At 46.1% G+C, this 17,413-nt stretch overlaps 1 protein-coding gene across 1 annotated transcript in view; it reads left to right on the forward strand.

The window, feature by feature from the left end:
• PALD1 (phosphatase domain containing, paladin 1) overlaps positions 1 to 17,413 on the forward strand; it is a 63,220-nt gene that overhangs the window by 21,256 nt on the left and 24,551 nt on the right. The window lies entirely within an intron of this gene.

Raw genomic sequence — 17,413 nt, forward strand, 5'->3', positions numbered from 1 at the left:
GCAGTGAATTTGACTGAGCCAAGCTGTCAGCTCGAGGAGCCCTGGTGGTGCTGTGGGCTAAGCACTGAACTGCTAACAGTAACCCCGGGAGAAGGCTGAGGCTTGTGTGCTCCTGTAAAGATTGACAATGTCAGAAACCTTAAGGGGCAGCTCTGCTCTGACTTGTGAGGTCACCGTGAGTTGGTGTCCACTTAATGGCAGTAGGATTGTGGGTGCTTCCCTGGGACTGGTTCTGGCACCAGATGGATTTTGGCCCACTTCATTAAAAATTGTTCTTTAATAACTTGTTAAATTCTAGAAATCCTATGATTTTCATAAAAGTGCACATTTCTTGTAAAAAGCAATTTTCAACCTACCTAGAAAAACAGGAAAGTCTGGCAGGCTTGGCCGCACTTCCTGTCAGGCAGGGGGCACACGACCTCAGTCGCTCTCGGCCCTCTGCCCAGGCTCTGCTGGGCATCCCTCTGCCGAGCAAATGTTGGTGAAATGACCCATCAGAACCAGCGTTTGCTCAGGGCCGTGGGGCAGACTGTCACTGGGGTTAACAGAGGCTGGCTGGCTGAAGGTTGGGTCAGGCTGGGTCTTAAGGTCAGAGGTCAGTCAGAGATGTTTATAAAGAGACTGGGAAGGTACCAAATGTGAGGAGAGGAGGGTGGTTAAGAAGTTTCCAGAGATGGACTTGTTTTTCCTGAGGGACCAGTAGCCAGAAAACCCCAAGGTACCCTTTTTTGCCCAAGTTGCCTTAAGCCCTACCTACAGTGATTGGTGGTTCAAACTTACCAGTCACTCCTTGGATACCCTATACTGGGGCCATATGAGTGGAAACCAACTCAAGGGCACTTAACAACCATGGTCTTAAACGTCAACAGTGGTCTTGCATGCTGCCACTAGGTGGCAGCAAAGATCTAGGAAACTGGACTGGTCTAAAAGGGTAAGGACTGTAGACTTCCCAGCCAACACTGCCCCTGTCAGAACCTCCTAACTTCTGCCTCCTCCTCCCAACCCTGCTAGTTCATGTCTCCTTTTCAGTCCTCCTCTTGTCCACTGTGAGACATACAGAGCCTGGAGCCCAGAGCACCTATCTGGAGAAGGTGCTACAGTGTTGGGGCATGTAACAGTCTCAGTGGAATGAGAGCAAGAGGGAGGCACTCCGGTGGGAGGGGCTGCATGAGCAAAGGCCCTGAGGCAGCAAAGTGAGATTCGGAGGCATTGCAGGTGGTTTGATGCCTGCACAGTTTTGTTGGATATTGTCAGAGATGAGGTTGGATGGGCAAGTTGGGCTCTATCACCTTGAAAACGGACAGGGAAGTGGGGTGTGACTGGGAGCTTGTTTTGGTGGGTGCTCTGACCGCTTGTGGGATGTTGTTGTTGTTGTTGTTATGTGCTGTGGAGTCGGTTCTGACTCATAGTGACCCTGTACAGGCTTTCTGAGGCTGTAAATCCTTACGGGAGCAGAAAGCCTCATCTTTCTCCCATGGAACAGCTGGTAGTTTCAAACTGCTGCCCTTGCAGTTCGCAGCCCAATTCATAACCACTACGCTACCAGAGCTCCTTGTGGGTTGTGGAGTGGTTTAATGGTGTTCTGGCAGGCCCATCCACTCCCATTTCAAAGCAGAGCATCTCTGCGTCTCAGTAAGGCTAGAGAAAAGATGTGGAGTAATTCTCTAGTATTGCCACCAGGTAGCGACAATCAGCTGAGCATGAGCCAAAAGAGCATGAGCCAAACTCTTAAAGGAGCTGAATTGTAAGTGCCGTCTAGTAGATTCTGACCACAGTGACCCTGTGTAGGGTTTCTGAGGAGTGGCTGGTGAGCTTGAACCACCGACTGACTTTGCAATTCAAACCGACCTTTCAGTCTAGCACATTAACCCACAGTGCATCACTAGGACTTGGAGTGGTCCTCATGGGGAGGTTTTAAAACATACTTTCCCACGGCCTCTGATTCAGTCAGTCTACTGTAGACCCAGGGTATGGACGTTGTTTTACGGCTCTCCAGGTGGTTCCAATGCACAAACGAGGCTGAGAACCATGTCCTTAACCTAAGCTAGGGCCCTTCTCTTTAGTGAACTACAGAACCAATGGTGATGGTGGTGGTGGTTGTGCCATCGAGTCAGTACCGACTCATAGTGACCCTATGCACAACAGAATGGAACACTGCTCGGTCCTGGGCCAACCTCACAATTGCTGACATGCTTGGGCCCATTGATGCTGCCACTATGCAAATCCATTTCACTGGGGGTCTTCCTGTTTTTCTCTGACCCTCTACCTTACCAAACATGATATCCTTCTCCAGTGACTGGTCCCTCCTGATAATATGTCCAAAGCATGAGAGACAAAGTCTGGCCATCCTGGCCTCCAAGGAGCACTCTGGCTGGACATCTTCCACACAGATCTCTTCGTTCTTTTGGAAGCCCATGGCACTTTCAATATTCTCCTCCAACACCATAACTCAAAGTGTCAGTTCTTCTACTGTCTTCCCTATTCACTGTTCAGCTTTCACATGCATATGAGGTTATTGAAAATACCATGGCTTGGGCCAGGCGCACCTTAGTTCTCAAGCTGAAATCTTTGCTCTTCAACACAAAAGGTCTTGTGCAGCATATTTGCCTAATGCAATACATTGTTTGAGTTCTTGGCTGCTCCTTTCGTGAGTGTTGATGGCTGATCCAAGAAAAATGAAGTCCTTGACAATCTTTTCTCCATTGATAAGAATTTTGTTTATTGGTTCAGTGGTGAGAATTTTTGTTTTCTTTATATTGAGGTGCAAACCATACTGAAGGCTATGGCCTTTGATCTTCATCAGTAAATGTTTTAAGTCCTCTTCATTTTCAGCAAGCAAAGTTGTATCATCTGCATATCGCAGGTCGTTAATGAGTCTCCTGATGCCACGTTTTTCTTCATATAACCCAGCTTCTCACATTATTTGCTCAGCATACAGGTTGAATAAGTATGGTGAAAGAGTACAACCTTGTCGCATATCTTTCTTAATTTTAAACCATTCAGTGTTCCCATGTTCTGTTCGAACTACTGTCTCTTGGTCCAGGTACAGATTCCTCATGAGCACAATTAAATGTTCCAGAGTACTCATACTTTACAATGTTGTCCATAGCTTGTCATGATCCACACAATTGAAAGCTTTTGCGTAGTGGGTAAAGCACAGGTAAACATCTTTCTGATATTCTCTGCTTTCAGCCAAGATCCATCGGACATCAGCAATGATATCCTTCATTCCATGGCCTCTTCTGAATCCGGCTTGAACCTCTGGAAGTTCTCTGTCAATGTATGGTTGCATATGTTTCTGTACTGCCTTTAGTAAAACTTAACTCGCATGGGATATCAAAGACATTGTCCAATGATTTCTGCATTTTGTTGGGTCATCTGTCTTTGGATTGGGTGTAAACACGGTTCTCCTCCAATCAGTCAGCCAGGTAGCTGTCTTCCAAATTTCTTGGCAGAGATGAGTGAGTGCATCCAGTGCTGCCTCACTTTGTTGAAAGATTTCAATTTTTATTCTATCACTTCCTGGTGCCTTGTTCTTTGCCAATGCCTTCAGTGCACCTTGGACTTCTTCCTTCAGTATCATTGGCTCTTGATCATATGCTACCTCTTGAAATGATTGAACATCAACCATTTCCTTTTGGTACCGTGACTGTGTATTTCTTCAACTTTTTTTTGATGCTTTCTGCATCCTTCAGTAATTTTCCCAGAGAAACCTTCAATAACGAAAGCCGAGACTTGAATTTTTTCTTCAGTTCCCCCAGCTTGAGAAATGCTGAGTGTGTTCTTCCCTTTTGGTTTTCTGACTCCAGATCTTTGCACATTTTGTTGTAATATTTGTCTTTGTCTTCTAGAGCTGACCTTTGAAATGTTCTGTTCAGCTCTCATACCTCCTCATTTCTTCCATTTGCTTTAGCATCTCTATGCTGCAGAGCAAGTTTCAGAGTCTCTTCTGACATCTATTTTGACCTTTTCCTTCTTTCGCGTCTTCTTAATGACTTTTTGCTTTCTTCCTGTATGATGTTCTTAATGTCATCCCATAACTCTTCTGGTCTTTGGTCTTTAGTGTTTAATGTATCAAATCTGTTCTTCAGATGATCTCTAAATTCAGGTGGGATAGCTTCAAGGTCTTCCTTTGGCTCTTAGAGACTTGCTTTCATTTTCTTCAGCTTCAGTCTGAACTTACATACAAGCAAATCATGGTCTGTTCCACAGTCTTCCCCTGACCTTGTTTTGACCGATGATATGGAGCGTTTCCACCGTCTCTTTCCACAGATGTAGTCAATTTGATTTCTGTGTATTCTATCTGGAGAGGTCCATGTGTGTAATCATCACTGAACTACTGGAGGGCTTGTTAAAATGCAGATTGCTGGGCCCTACCCCCAGAGTTTCTGAACATGTAGGTTTGAGAAGAGCCCCATAATCTCTGTGTCCAACAAGCTCCTAGATGTCTGACAGGGACTCCAGTGTGGCTCTGTAGGGTCAGCACTGGACTGAGAATCACATGGTCAGCAGTTTAAACTCACCAGCTGCTACTTGGAAACCCTATACAGGATGGCTATGAGTTGGAACCAAACTCCACAACACTCAATAACAACAACAACAACAACAAGAAGATGTCTGACAAGGCACTGAGGCTGCTGCTGGGAGGCCACATCAGAAGCTCTGACCCCTCTTACATTTTACAAAGATAACAGCTTCGATGAGCTGTAACTCCCTTAGCATACAACCCACCCCTCTAAAGTGTACAGTCTAACAGTTATTAGTATGTTGAGTTATGCACCCCCCACTTCATTCATTTTAGAATATTCCTATCATTTCTAAAATAAAACCCTCAACATCCAGTAAAAAAAAAACCACTCCTCATTTCTCCATCCTCCCTAGCCCTGGGCAACCAGTAATCTTTCTGTCTCTAGAGAGCTGTCTGTTCTAGATGTTCGATATAAAAGGAATTTTGCATACTGTGGTCCTTTGTGACTCATTTAGCATATTCCCAAGGTTCATCTGTGTTTAGCATGTATCAGTATTTAATTTCTTTTCCGGGCTGAATAATATTCCATTATATAGATTGGCCTCGTTTTGATTATCCAATCATCAGTTGATACATATTTGGATTGTTTCCACATTTTGTCTGTTAGGAATAATGCTGCTGTGAACTTTCGTGTGCACATTTTTGTCTGAATATAGCTTTTCATTTCTCTGCCTGAGAGCAGAGTTGCTGAGTCATACCGTAACGCTCTTAATTTGTTTGAGGAACTGCTGGAACTTGCCAATACTCCCACCAGTGGTTTATGAGATTCTCCCCTCCTGGGTCAACACGAGTTACTTGTTCTCTGTCCTTTTGATCTCAGCTATCTGGTGAGTGTGATGTGGTACCTCATTGTGGCTCTTTGGTTTGTATTTTCCTAATGACTCATGATGCTGAACATCGTTTCGTGGTGCCCACTGGATACTGTAGATCATCTCTGGAGAAAGCAATGTCTGTTCCAGTCCTTTGCCTGTTTTAAAATGTGGATGTTTGTTTTTCATTGTCGAGTTTCAGAAGTTCCTTATCCATTCTTGGTTACAGTCCCTGATCAGTGATGTGGTTTGCTAACACTTTCCTCCACTCTGTGGCCTGTCTTTTCACTGTCTTGGTGTGCCTTTGAAGCACAGAACTTTAAAATTTTCATCAGGTTCCATTTATCCTTTCTTCTTTATTGAATGCGTCTATGTCATGCCTAATTCAGTGTCTTGGATATTTATTTATGCCTGTGTTCCAAGGCCAGCACTCCCTGCCCCAGACTTGCCCCACTCCGAGCTCCAAGCAACCCCCAGCTGCCACTGACAGGCGGGCACGAGGCTGGAGCGCACTCTTGTACAAAAGTCTGCACAAAGGGGCTTTGTTTTCCCAGTGTTAATATGCCTCAGGTGTTGGCAGTTAATAAGGGCTGGGGGAGGTGGTGCGGGAGGCTCGGCTGGATTCCAAGCCATTGACACCTGTGGGGAGGAGGCACTCAGAGTTGAGGAGCCAGAGGGGCCTGAGAGAGACCTCCATCTCTACCCATAGCTTGTAGGTAGGGGGATACTGAGGCTGGGGAGGGATGGAGTCCCCACCCCACCCCCATGTGTACCCAGTACAACTGGACTCTGGGAACAGTCCCACCTCCTAGGAGAGACCCAAGGAAGGAATGTTCCAGCAAGCTCACCCTGTGAGAGCAGTTTCTCAGCTCTGCCAGCCAGGCTCTATGGTCACCTGACCTGGGGCCTCTTCCGGTGCCATAGAGGAATTGACAGCCCTGCCCCAGCCCTTCCCAAGCACCTGAGCTGGAAGTGGAGTGAAGCTGGACCATCTCCCTGTTGTTAAGTGCCATCAAGTCGGTTTAGACTCATAGTGACTCTGTATGGGGTTTCCAAGGAGCAACCGGTGAGCTTCAACTGCCAACATTGCGGTTCAAACCGACCTTGTCCAGCGTTAACCCGCAGTGCCATACCAGGATTCCCTGTGAAGCTCAGTCCTGCACCCGGCATCTGCACTTCACCCCACACCCTTGTCCTGTGCGGTCAGTCCTGCTTGAGGACAGCACTTGGTGTGCCTGAGCTCTGTCTCCTGTAACGCTCACTACACTCCTGAGAGGAACCCTGGTGGCACAGAGAGGGTAAGTGCTCAGCTGCTAACTGAAAGATTGGAGGTTCGAATCCACCAACAGCTCTGCAGGAGAAAGGCCTGATGATCTTCTTCTGTAACTGCTCTCAGGGCAGTTCTGTTCTGTCACCTGGGGTCACTGTGAATTGGAACAGACTAGGTGACAACCCCCACCCCCAAGAACTCACCCCAGTTCTCAGTGATGAGGCGGGAGGTGGCAGTAATACATGGCACAGGTTTATTAGCTCCTCCTGAGCTTAGGAGTGGTTCATGTTAGCTGCTCAGATGAGGAGGAGGAACAGGATTCCGTCAGAAAGCCTGGAGTGTTGGTGGGCAGTACCAGCATTAACCATATCCTGCCCCTGCTGTGGGCATGGATCCTGTGTACCAGAATGCACCCATCTCTTTAGGACACAGAGGACTTGGTTGGTCTCCCAGCCCCAGCAAGACGGGAGTGACTAGCTGCAAAACCCGGCTGGGCATCTGTGACGCCTGCAGTCCTTGACTGTGTTTTCTCCGGCCTTGAGGTGTGGGGGTCTCAGACTGGAGCAGGAGGCCCTGTGTCCAGCCAGGCAGTTGACTAGGCAGGGCTGGCTTCCTCCCTGAACTCTGTCCTCGGGTGTGTGTTCCCCCACGAAGCCTGCAAATCCACCACGTGGGGAGAAACAGCTATTGCTCTGGTAAGGGGTCACAGTCTCAGTGCCCTAAGGAGCAGTTCTGCTCTGTCCTGTGGGGTCTCCGTGAGTGGACTGGTGGGGGAGGAGGGGGGAGGCGCGAGGAAGGTGGTGGCTTTGGCCTTTCCGCTCCATGACGGTCTCACTGCCATTCAAGGGCAGCTGTCCCCTGAGGCACCCTCTGGGCCCGGGGATTCAAGGAGGCCCCTCTAGGCAGCTGTCACCTAAGTCATATACTTGAAAGGAGGGTGGGAGTTCTATTTTAAGGTTCTGGTCGTAGAACTTTTAAGCAGCATGAGACCCCTGAGACCATACTGTCGTGAACTTCTGAAGTATGGCTATAGAACCAAGAAAGAACTGAGGGGACTTCCGTCCCAGCTGGTGGGTCCCCCTGACCAGTTGTCAAACAAAAGGTGACTGCCCTTTCTAGGGTTGCCAACATGTCAATTTGCAAAGATGGGGCTGTCTTGTCTTGTCTCATAAAGATTTACAGTCTCAGAGACTTTATAGAGAGAGGGTCATTGAGTTAGAATTGACTTGATGCTAGGGAGTCTGGGTTTTTGGTTTGAGAGCTTATCTTAAAAAAAAAAAAAAAAGAAAGAAAGGAGGGTAAAATAGAGAATTTTAACACCCAGCTAATGCCCTTCTCATGAAAGGAAAACAGGGCATCACCTCAGAATGGAGGGTCGTCCTTAAACATGGTTCTGTTGTAAGTTCGTTGTGGGCCTGAGAAAGTGATCGTGACCACGCAGGTATGGTGACCAGCAAGTCAGACGGTGCTCCAAGGCCACCCTGCTCATCCTCGTCGGGCCAGGCCGGGCCTGGGACTTGTGTCCACCCCTGAGGTCACCCTGAAGTCCCTAGATCAGAAGGGGGCTCAGGCCTGCTCTGCATGCTTGTCAACAAAACTCTCTAATGTGTCTGAATTATGAAGATTCCTTTGTTCCAAATGGTGACATGCCTGAGACGCGTCTGCAGTAGGGCCACTCCCCGTGTGGATGGTTGTGTGATCCATGCTGGTTGATAGGAGGCACGCGGACATTGGGAGTGTCTTTAGTAGGGGCACCAGCAGGGTCGTGTGTGCAGTAGCAGCAGCTGCTGGGAGGATTAATGTTAGGGTAGCAGTTGTCCTGGATACTCCTTGTAACTTCAACACCCGCTCAGGCTTTGCTAACAGGACTCAGCATCTGACCCTGGCCAGGCAGGGGGTGTCCACGGTCCCACCTGAGTGGACGGTAGAGTGGGGTGGTGGCCCTCTGTTTGGTGACCCACCCTTGACCTTGTGTGAAAGAATGTCCCTAACTGTGGAGACGCACATCTGGATATAGGCGTGGTGTACTGTCTGGTCCGCAGGGGGAAGAGGGAGGTGAAACAGAACAGTGGACGGTCACCATTGTAGGAGTGACAGTGATATCCTGATCCCTGATCTTTACTTTCGTGTGTATCTGTGGTTCACAGTTCAAGATCATTCATTCACCTGAGGTTCTCCTTTCATGTGGTCCTTGTGGGCTGCCTCCCCTACACCTCTCCAGCGAACTCCTCCAGAAACCAGCAGTACCTCTCACCCGTGGTAGATACCGCTTTATTGTCTCCTCTTCAAGGAGCCTGGTGACACAGTGGTTGAGTACCAGGCTGCAAACTGAAAGGGTGGTTTGAACCCACCCAGTGGCTCCATGGAGATCCCTCAATGATGAAGCCAAGAAACCCCTATGGGGCAGATCTGCTCTTTCATCACATGGGCGCTGTGAGCTGTAATGACCTCAACAGCACCAGCAGGTGGCGCAGTAGAGTCTCTAGGGCTATGAGCAGGCCAGGACGCTGCCACTGGTCAGTCTGGATGCAACCCCCAGGACACAGAGGGAAATGGACTGGAGCCTGGGCTGGGGACGGGATTTATCACCACTGAGTGGAACATCATGTTTGTTGTCTGGAACATTACAGGCCCAGTGGACAGACATTCCACTCAGCTGATGTTTTCCACCCAGAAATCCACTGTCTTGGGATTCTGATACCCCAGCTCCTTGGCTTCCTTCCCCTTGTCCCCAGAATCCCCAGCTAGTGCATTTCACTCCCCCAGCTAGTGCATTTCACTGCCGGTTCCAGCAGTCACCTACACTGTAAAAGTGTTCCAGGGCCCTTGGCGGGAAAGAGTGGAAGAATTTGGAGGTTGTTTCTCTTGTAAGAAAGCCTGGTGACACTGTGGATTAGGTATTGAACTTGGTGCTGCTAGCTGCAAGGTTAGTGGTTCAAACCCCCCAGCCACTCCTCAGGAGAAAGACGAGGCTGTCTGCCCCTATAAAGATTTGTAGTCTCGGGAAAACGACATAGGTTTAGTCTCTCTTGTGGACCAGAAAGGGATCTTCAGAAGGGGCCACCAACCTCCATGGGCACACGCAGGGTCCAGCACTCTTTGCGGCTTGCTGGTGGTTGTAGTAACAGTGTAGACCATTATTCAGAGCTCTCCTCCAGTAAGAGAAAGGGGTCTCCCAGAATCCTGCTCAGCCCCTTGATGATTTCGGGTTTGCCTTTTTCTTTCTAACTTTGTGCACTTGACTATGGTATATGTACAGGGAGGTGTCTCACGTGCTCACCTGGTGTGAGGTTCATGCATTTCAAGGTTTACTTCTCTAGCAAATGCTTGTGGAGTGCCTATTCCATTTTGCTAGGCCTTGGCTGGGCCTAGACCAGTGAACATAGATTCACTGAGCTTCCAGTCGGGTCCTTGGGTTGAACAAATGTTTTTACCTCAACAACTAACCTAAAGAAGGAACCCTGGTAGCGTAGTGGATTATGAGGAGGGTGGTTAGCAGTTCAAATCTACCAGATGCTCCACAGAAGGAAGATGAGGCTTTCTGATGCTATAAAGACTTACAGCCTTAGAAAGCCTATACGGGGGGTCACTATGAGGGAGAAATGACTCCACGGCACATAGCCACCACCTCCAGGTTGGTAGTTTGAATTGAGTCAGCAGTAACTGGGAGAGGCTTGGTGACCTGCTTCCAGAAACACGACAGCCAGGAAAGCCTGAGGAGCCGTTCAATTCTAACCCCAGCGGTAACTCCTGGGGTTCACAATGGGTTTGTGTGTTTGGTTTAAGTTTATTTTGTAGTAGGCAGAGTTTAGGCAGGAGAGGAGACAGCTAGTTAGAAACAGTTGGAGCTCATGCAGAGTGCATCATGTTTGCTGAAGAGCCTGTACACCATCATGCTCCTGGATGCTTCATACACTGTCTAGTGGAGATGCCCTCACTCATACGCCGTTCTGCCATTCTCTAGGACCGGCTAAGACGCAGAGAATGTCTTAGTGAGGCTGCTTTGTTACCCGTGTGGACTCTTTCTTTTGGGCTGATATTTAGGAGTAGAATTATTGGCTGAATTGAAAGGGAAGACCTCATGTTGTTTTGTAAAGTTTCCAACATACGCAGAAGCAGAGAGAAAACAGGAACTTTGTGTGCTCACCCCACAGCTTCAGTAAGTCCATGCTCCATCTTAATCTTAGTTCATGAAAGCCTTCACCAGACTCTCACTGGATTATTTCTTCTGAAAATTTCAGCACGTAGCTCTGAAAAAAGTGTGTTTGTGTGTAGGAATTAAAAAAAAAAGATCATCATAACACCATTGTCACACCTGCAAGAATTAACTAATTTCTTATCATTAAGTATCTCATCAATTTAGGCTTTTCCACTAGTCTCATTGTGGCTTTTTCTTAGTGGGTTTATTAGAATCAGGATCCAAGCAAGATCCACATACTGATTTGGTTGATAAGTCTTGTCAGTTTCTCTTTCTCCATCTCATTTTTAGTGGGAAAATGTAGTAACATGAATTGTACCATTCCAGTGCTGTGGCAGTAATTGCATTCACGATGCTGTGCCAACTCACCAGTGTCCATTTCTGAAAGGTTTCTATCACCCCAAACTGAAACTCGGTACCCCTTTAAGCAATAGTGCCCCATTTTCCCTTCACCCAGCTCCTGGGAATCTCAAATCTACTTTCTCTATGCATTTGCGTATTCTAGATACAGTTATGTGATGCAGACATCTGCTCCGGCTATGCCTAACTGCATATACATTGGTGGTCTTGTAAGTTTGCAGTTGTTGTTACGAGCCGTTGAGTTGGTTCTGACTCATGGTGACCCTGTATAGGTTCCTGAGGTTTGTAAGTTTTTGCAGGAGCAGAAAGCCTCATCCTTCTCCTGCAGAGCAGCTGCTGGGCTCAAATTGCTGACATTGTGGTTTGCAGTCCAGTGCTTATCCTATGGGGCCACCGCACTCCAAGGTTACAATTTGTTGTTGTTATTGCTAAGTGCCATTGAATTGATTCCGACTCTCAGGGTTTCTGGTGGGTTTGAACTGTCAACCTTGTGGCTGGCAGTCCAGTGCTGAAGGTTACAGTAGAGTTCATATATCCCAGTCAGGGAGCAAGACATAACTGAATGTAGCAAATGCAACAGTTTCCTGCACGTAACACATCCGTTTTGTGTCTTACATGCTAAGTGATTGCTCTACCACACATCACGTGGAACAGTACACACATAACCAATGATGCATATGTCCCGATAGTCATAATACAGCCTCGGCTACTGGCTTGTGTGGACTGCACTGTAGCTTCTATTATTATTTTAGTTTGAACTTTCCCTACTTAGAAATAAAATGCTTACCACGTAAACTACTGACTCTTAAGGCATCGTCTCTGGTTGTCACACTGTCTCTTGAGTGTTGTAGTGTCATCTCTCTGTTTAATTTCCCTGTGAAAATGTTATTGTTGAATGCATTATAGCTCCCCCAAACAGCAAAACCAGCAGGATGAGTATCACTTTGGAAGTGAAGCAACACGAAGGTGGAAAATCAATCAACACGGTTGCTTGCAGTTTAGGCATGTTCTCACACCATCCGAATCACGCCGCGTCCTATTTCATAGACTGAGTTGGTACCGACTCCATGGCACCTAACAACAACAACAAACCATAGATGTTAACGGATTGTGTTTCTTATAAGTGGCATCACACAGCGTTCGTCCTTAAGTATCTGGCTTATTTCACTCAGCACAGCGTTTCCAAGTTCACCCATGCGGTAGCGTGTGTCAAAACTTCATTTCTGTTTATAACTGAATAATATTCCATTGTGTGGAATATTATTTTTGACCTGTTGATGGGTTGCTCCCACCACCCACCATTTGGCCAGTGTGAATAATACTGCAGTAAACATTGGTGTATACGTATCTGTCTAGGGCCCTGCATTCCTTAAATCTTTTTTTTTTTTTTTTTTTTTTCTGTTTAAGGTTTTTATTGTGAATTGAGTGAAAGTTTACAGAGCAGATCATCAGTTTTACATTCAACGTCATACACCTTGTTTCATTACAATGATTATAATCCGCTCCATGTGCCATCAGTTAACAGTATTTTTCTCTATTCACTTTAGCGTTTACAAAACAAAACAAAACACTCAGGCATATATAATAATTTACACCTTCAAAGGACACATTCTGCAAGTCTGCCTCCTGGCCAACATCCCTCAGTCCCTCTCTTCCCATGAATCCAGAGGCCTCAGCCGCTCCCTGTCTCCATGACCCCATCTCTGCCTCCATCTCTGGCATTGCTGCTTCTCTGGATAAGGTCCCACATTTGAGTGTTCTTGTGCATCTCTCCTCACTTCATATCAGCTGGATGCTTCACTCTCAGCTCTAATCCATGTCCTTGTCCAAGGGCTCAAGTGTCCCCAGGTCTCGCCACACTTTGGACCAATCAGCCCTTCCTCTTCTCTCTCTCATCTCCAGGTCAATGGGAGTCAATGGACTTTGGTTGAACTTAGCCCATTTTTTCATTGCTGCCTTTCCCCCTCTTCCACTCACCAGTAGACCAATGTGGTCACCAGCAAACTTACATGCCTGTTTGTGTGTTTCCTTTGAGTTTCAGTCTTAGAGTGGAGTTTTCCTGAAGGAACTTGATTGCTTGCCTTGATGGCTTTCTGGCGAACAGTTTGCTTATTCTTGTAGTTGGCAGTCATGCTGACATTTTTGTTTTGGGTTTTTCCTGATGATCTTTCTTTGAAGATGTATCTTCTGTCACTCTAGTTGTCCAGGCTGGTAGCTTGTCCTTGCTAGTGGGAATGTCCCACCTCAGAAGGTTCTGAATGGGACTCAGGATTCCACCTAAGGTCGTATACTCTACAAAGGCTCCGCAAGAGGCCTGTTTCACTGGGCAAGTTCTAGAACCCCTTTTAGGTATTCCATTCAGTTATAGGCTGAAGACGGGCTTACACGTTTTCTCTAATCATGTTTCCCAACATTCCTTTCTATCCCACTCAAGTGTCTATTTTACAATAGTAGGCAAGGGAAACTAATATTCATAAAACAGTCAAGCATTTCAGTATTATTTCCCCTCTTCAAACTATACCTAGATCCCTCTATCCCAGAGCCCTGTTGTTCCAAGGTTGAGCATGCATCATTATTTACCTCTGTCCCACTAGGCCATGCAAATCTGTCTCAGTGTTCCCCTATCTATCTTGTTCTTCTGCCTCCTCCCCCCTTCTTGTATTGCCCTCCCCAACACCCAAACTAAACCCCCCACCCCAACCCCATTGTAGTTACCTTATATTCCATTAGTTCTTCCCTCCATTTAAGACAGTCTATTTTATCCAGTAATCTACCTGACCTTCCCACCACTTGGATCTCTGTTCCTCTGTGTTTACCATCTTTCATATTGTAATTATTTTGATCATAGACTGACTTCCCAGATCCTCTGTTCTTGTAAGTTTATTCTGTTTTTAACTCTTCCATTTGTCGATTGAATTCAGGTTGATGCTGCCACGTTCGTCTTTCTCTGGTTGTTGTCTGTTCTTGTTGCTGCTCAGCCCACAGAACTTCCTTTAGGATGTTATTCACAACAGGGTTGGCTTTGGCAAAATCCCTTAGCTTCTGTTTATCCTGGAATGTTTTGATTACACTATCGTATTTGATTGACAACTTTGCTGGGTAGAGGATTCTTGGGTGGCGGTTTTTTTCTTTCAGGGTTTTATATATGTCTTCCCATTGCCTTCTTGACTGCATGGTTTCTGTTGAGAAATTCGAGCTTAATCTGATTTGTTTGCCTTTGTATTTTACACTTCTCTTTTCCCTGGCTGCTTTCAAGGTCCTGTCCTTATGTTTCAATTTGGAGAGCTTGATCATTGTATGTCTTGGTGATTGTCTTTTAGGGTCTATCCTTCCTGGGGTTCATTGAGCTGCTTTTTTTTTTTGCTTTTCAGGATGCTAGGGAAGTGTTCTTCCATAAGCTATTAAATATCTCCTCTGTGGACTTGTGTGATTCTTCCTGTTCCAGAATGCCGATAATTCTTAAATTACTCCTCTTCATGTTGTCCAACATGAATCTTAGGCCTTCTTCATATTTTTTTAATCCTTTTTTGTGTTTGCTCTTCTATCTTAGTAGTGTTGAGAGATTTATCTTCTAGCTCACTAGTTCTGGCTTCTAACTCCTCAATTCTACTCCTTTGCCCTTTCAGTGTATTGTCCATTTCTGATATTCTATTATTAATTGTATGCACCTCTTTCTCTAGGTTTTGAATTGTTTCCAGTGCTGTATCTATTATATTTGATTGTTTTTGTAGCACTTTTCCTGACTTCTTCCTTATTTTTCTCCACTCCATTGTCTAGTGTCTTGATACATACTTTTTTTTTTTTTTTGATACATGATACATTTTATAATCATTTTTTCTGAGTTCCTTCTCCGGCATTTCCAAAGCCTGTCCATATTCCAATATGGAGTGTAGGTCTACTTCTAGCTCATTTGCCTCAGTCATTTTATCTCGTTTCTGGACATGTGCTGATATAGTCATCTGCTTCTGTTTTGTTGGGCATGTTCAGGAGTTATTTGTGGCCTTAATTGCCTCCAGGTAGATGTGATCAGGAGATGGGCTTCCCTTCTCCCTGAGAAATTTCAAGATGCCACTATTGGTCATTGTGATGTAACTCAGTATTTAATTTCGACCTATTTCCTTTTTAGTCTGCCTGTCCTGCCCCGCACTCCCCATTCAGGCCTTTTTCCTAGTGATAAACAGTTCGGGGCTGGCTGTGGACATTTTGTGCTGCCATTTGGTTTTAAGTGGAAACTGTCACTTTAAATTTTGAGGAGATCTGTGCATAAGCATAGTACAACCCTCCAGGGGTGAGGGTGGGGTGTCCACTCACTCAGGCATCCCTCTGTAGTCACCAGAATTGGGGTACACAGACAGCGAGAGACCAATGAACAGATTAAAAAAAAAAGGTTGTCCACACCTTTATCTCCGCGGTTCTGTGGCCGCTCTGATCCTTCCCCCGCTTGGTCTCTTCCAAGATGGTGGCTCCGGGAACAGCTGAAAGTCTTGAATTAGAAATCACTGGATGTCTTACTTCTGCTACAAATTCCCATAGCTGTAAGCCTTCCAACCTTCTGTATTTATATGTAGTTCAGAGTTCTGGCACCATCCTCTGAGTCTGCTTGGTCTGGTATTCTGTGTTGTTGCTGAGGGAGTTCCTTACTGCACTTCCACCCAATCTGCCATCTTGTTTGTTCTCCTCCTTAAGTCTTTAGTTTAAGGAATTGCTGGGTCATATAGTAATTCTGAGAAGTTCTGTTGGCTCTGTGAGGTAGAAATTGGGCCGCTAACCAAATGGCCAGTGGTTCAAAAGCACTAGCTGCTCCATGAGAGAAGGATGAGGTTGTCTGCTCCAATAAGATTTGGTCTCGGAAACCCTACCTAGATAGGGTCACTGTGAGTTGGAATTGACTCACTGGTAGTGGGTATAATTGTTTAGTAAAGATTAAACCCCAAACCTTCACCATTCCTATCAAGATGATTTTGATCCCTGGTCATCCTGTAAGGCTGAATAGAATGGCCCTCTAGGATTTACAAGGCTGAAGTATTTATGGAAGCCAACTGCCACATCTTTCTCCCACAGAGTGACTGGTGGGTTTGAACCACCGACCTTTCCATTAGCAGTGGAGTGCTTCACCACTACACCACCAGGGTTCCCTCCTATAAAGGTTTATTCTTGTTAAGTGCCTTCGAGTTGGTTCAAACTCTTGGCGACCCTGTATAGGGTTTCTGAGGTGCAGCTGGTGGGTTTAAACCATTAACATAGTGGTTAGCAGTCCAGTGCTTATTCTACAGCGCCACATCAGGATTACCCTATAAAAGTGACAGTTTAAGGGTGCCTGTGAGACAGCTCTACTCAGTCCTGTAGGGTTGGTGTGAGTTGAAATCAACTCAACAGTATACAGCGATAACACCATGGTAATTCTAAGGACTTCTGAACTGTTTTCCACATTGCCCCAGCAGTGTACACGAGTCTTGATTTTTCTCTCTCTCTTGCTCTCTTTTTTTCTGTGAATATTAACAACAAGATTTTATTGTTTTAAGAATAAAACAAGATGATGCTTAGAACTGGATCACCTGACGCTTTCTCTTCTTATCTCCTCCCAGTTCAAAATGCTCGCATTTCTTAAAAGCCAACATCCTCTTAGATCTGCAGTTTGGCTCAACACATTCAAACCTCAACACAATCTTCCTTGTAGTTTTAGCCTTCTTCCGGAAAACTGGCTTAGTCTGCCCACCATATCCACTCTGCTTCCTGTCATACACTGCTTTTCCTGGGCATTCAGAGAATCTTTACCCTTCTTGTACTATGTCACTTTGTGGGGTTGGTGCTTGCCACACTTCTTACAGAAAGTCTGGCAGGTTTTAGGAACGTTCTCCATGTTTGCGGGAGCACTACCGGCACAAAAAGAAGTGAGCCTCGATTTCTCTTGTGTCTTTTAATCTTTAATGGTCGTCTTTCTCTCTTCCTTGAAATGTACTTGTTGCAAAAACTGGACTATTAGTCTCTCAGGGTGTATAGTATGAATTTTGCTAACTGCATCCCTGGGTTTAATTTAGCATGTGCCTGTGCCCAGGCTTCCTGTAGGTTGGTAGTGAAAGCCAGAAGCTTCACCAGGGTCCAGATGGGTTTTGGGCAAGAACCCTCCCAGGTGGTGCTGTGTTGTGCTGCCAAGGGGGGCACAAGAGGGTCTCCTGGTGTGATATTGGCAGTCTCTGGTACTGGACACTGGGGCGCCTTACTTCTTCTTCTTTTTTTTTTTTTTTTAA

Source organism: Chrysochloris asiatica, unplaced genomic scaffold, assembly GCF_000296735.1.
Source record: "Chrysochloris asiatica unplaced genomic scaffold, ChrAsi1.0 scaffold00020, whole genome shotgun sequence".
In the NCBI taxonomy this organism is placed as follows: Eukaryota; Metazoa; Chordata; class Mammalia; order Afrosoricida; family Chrysochloridae; genus Chrysochloris; species Chrysochloris asiatica.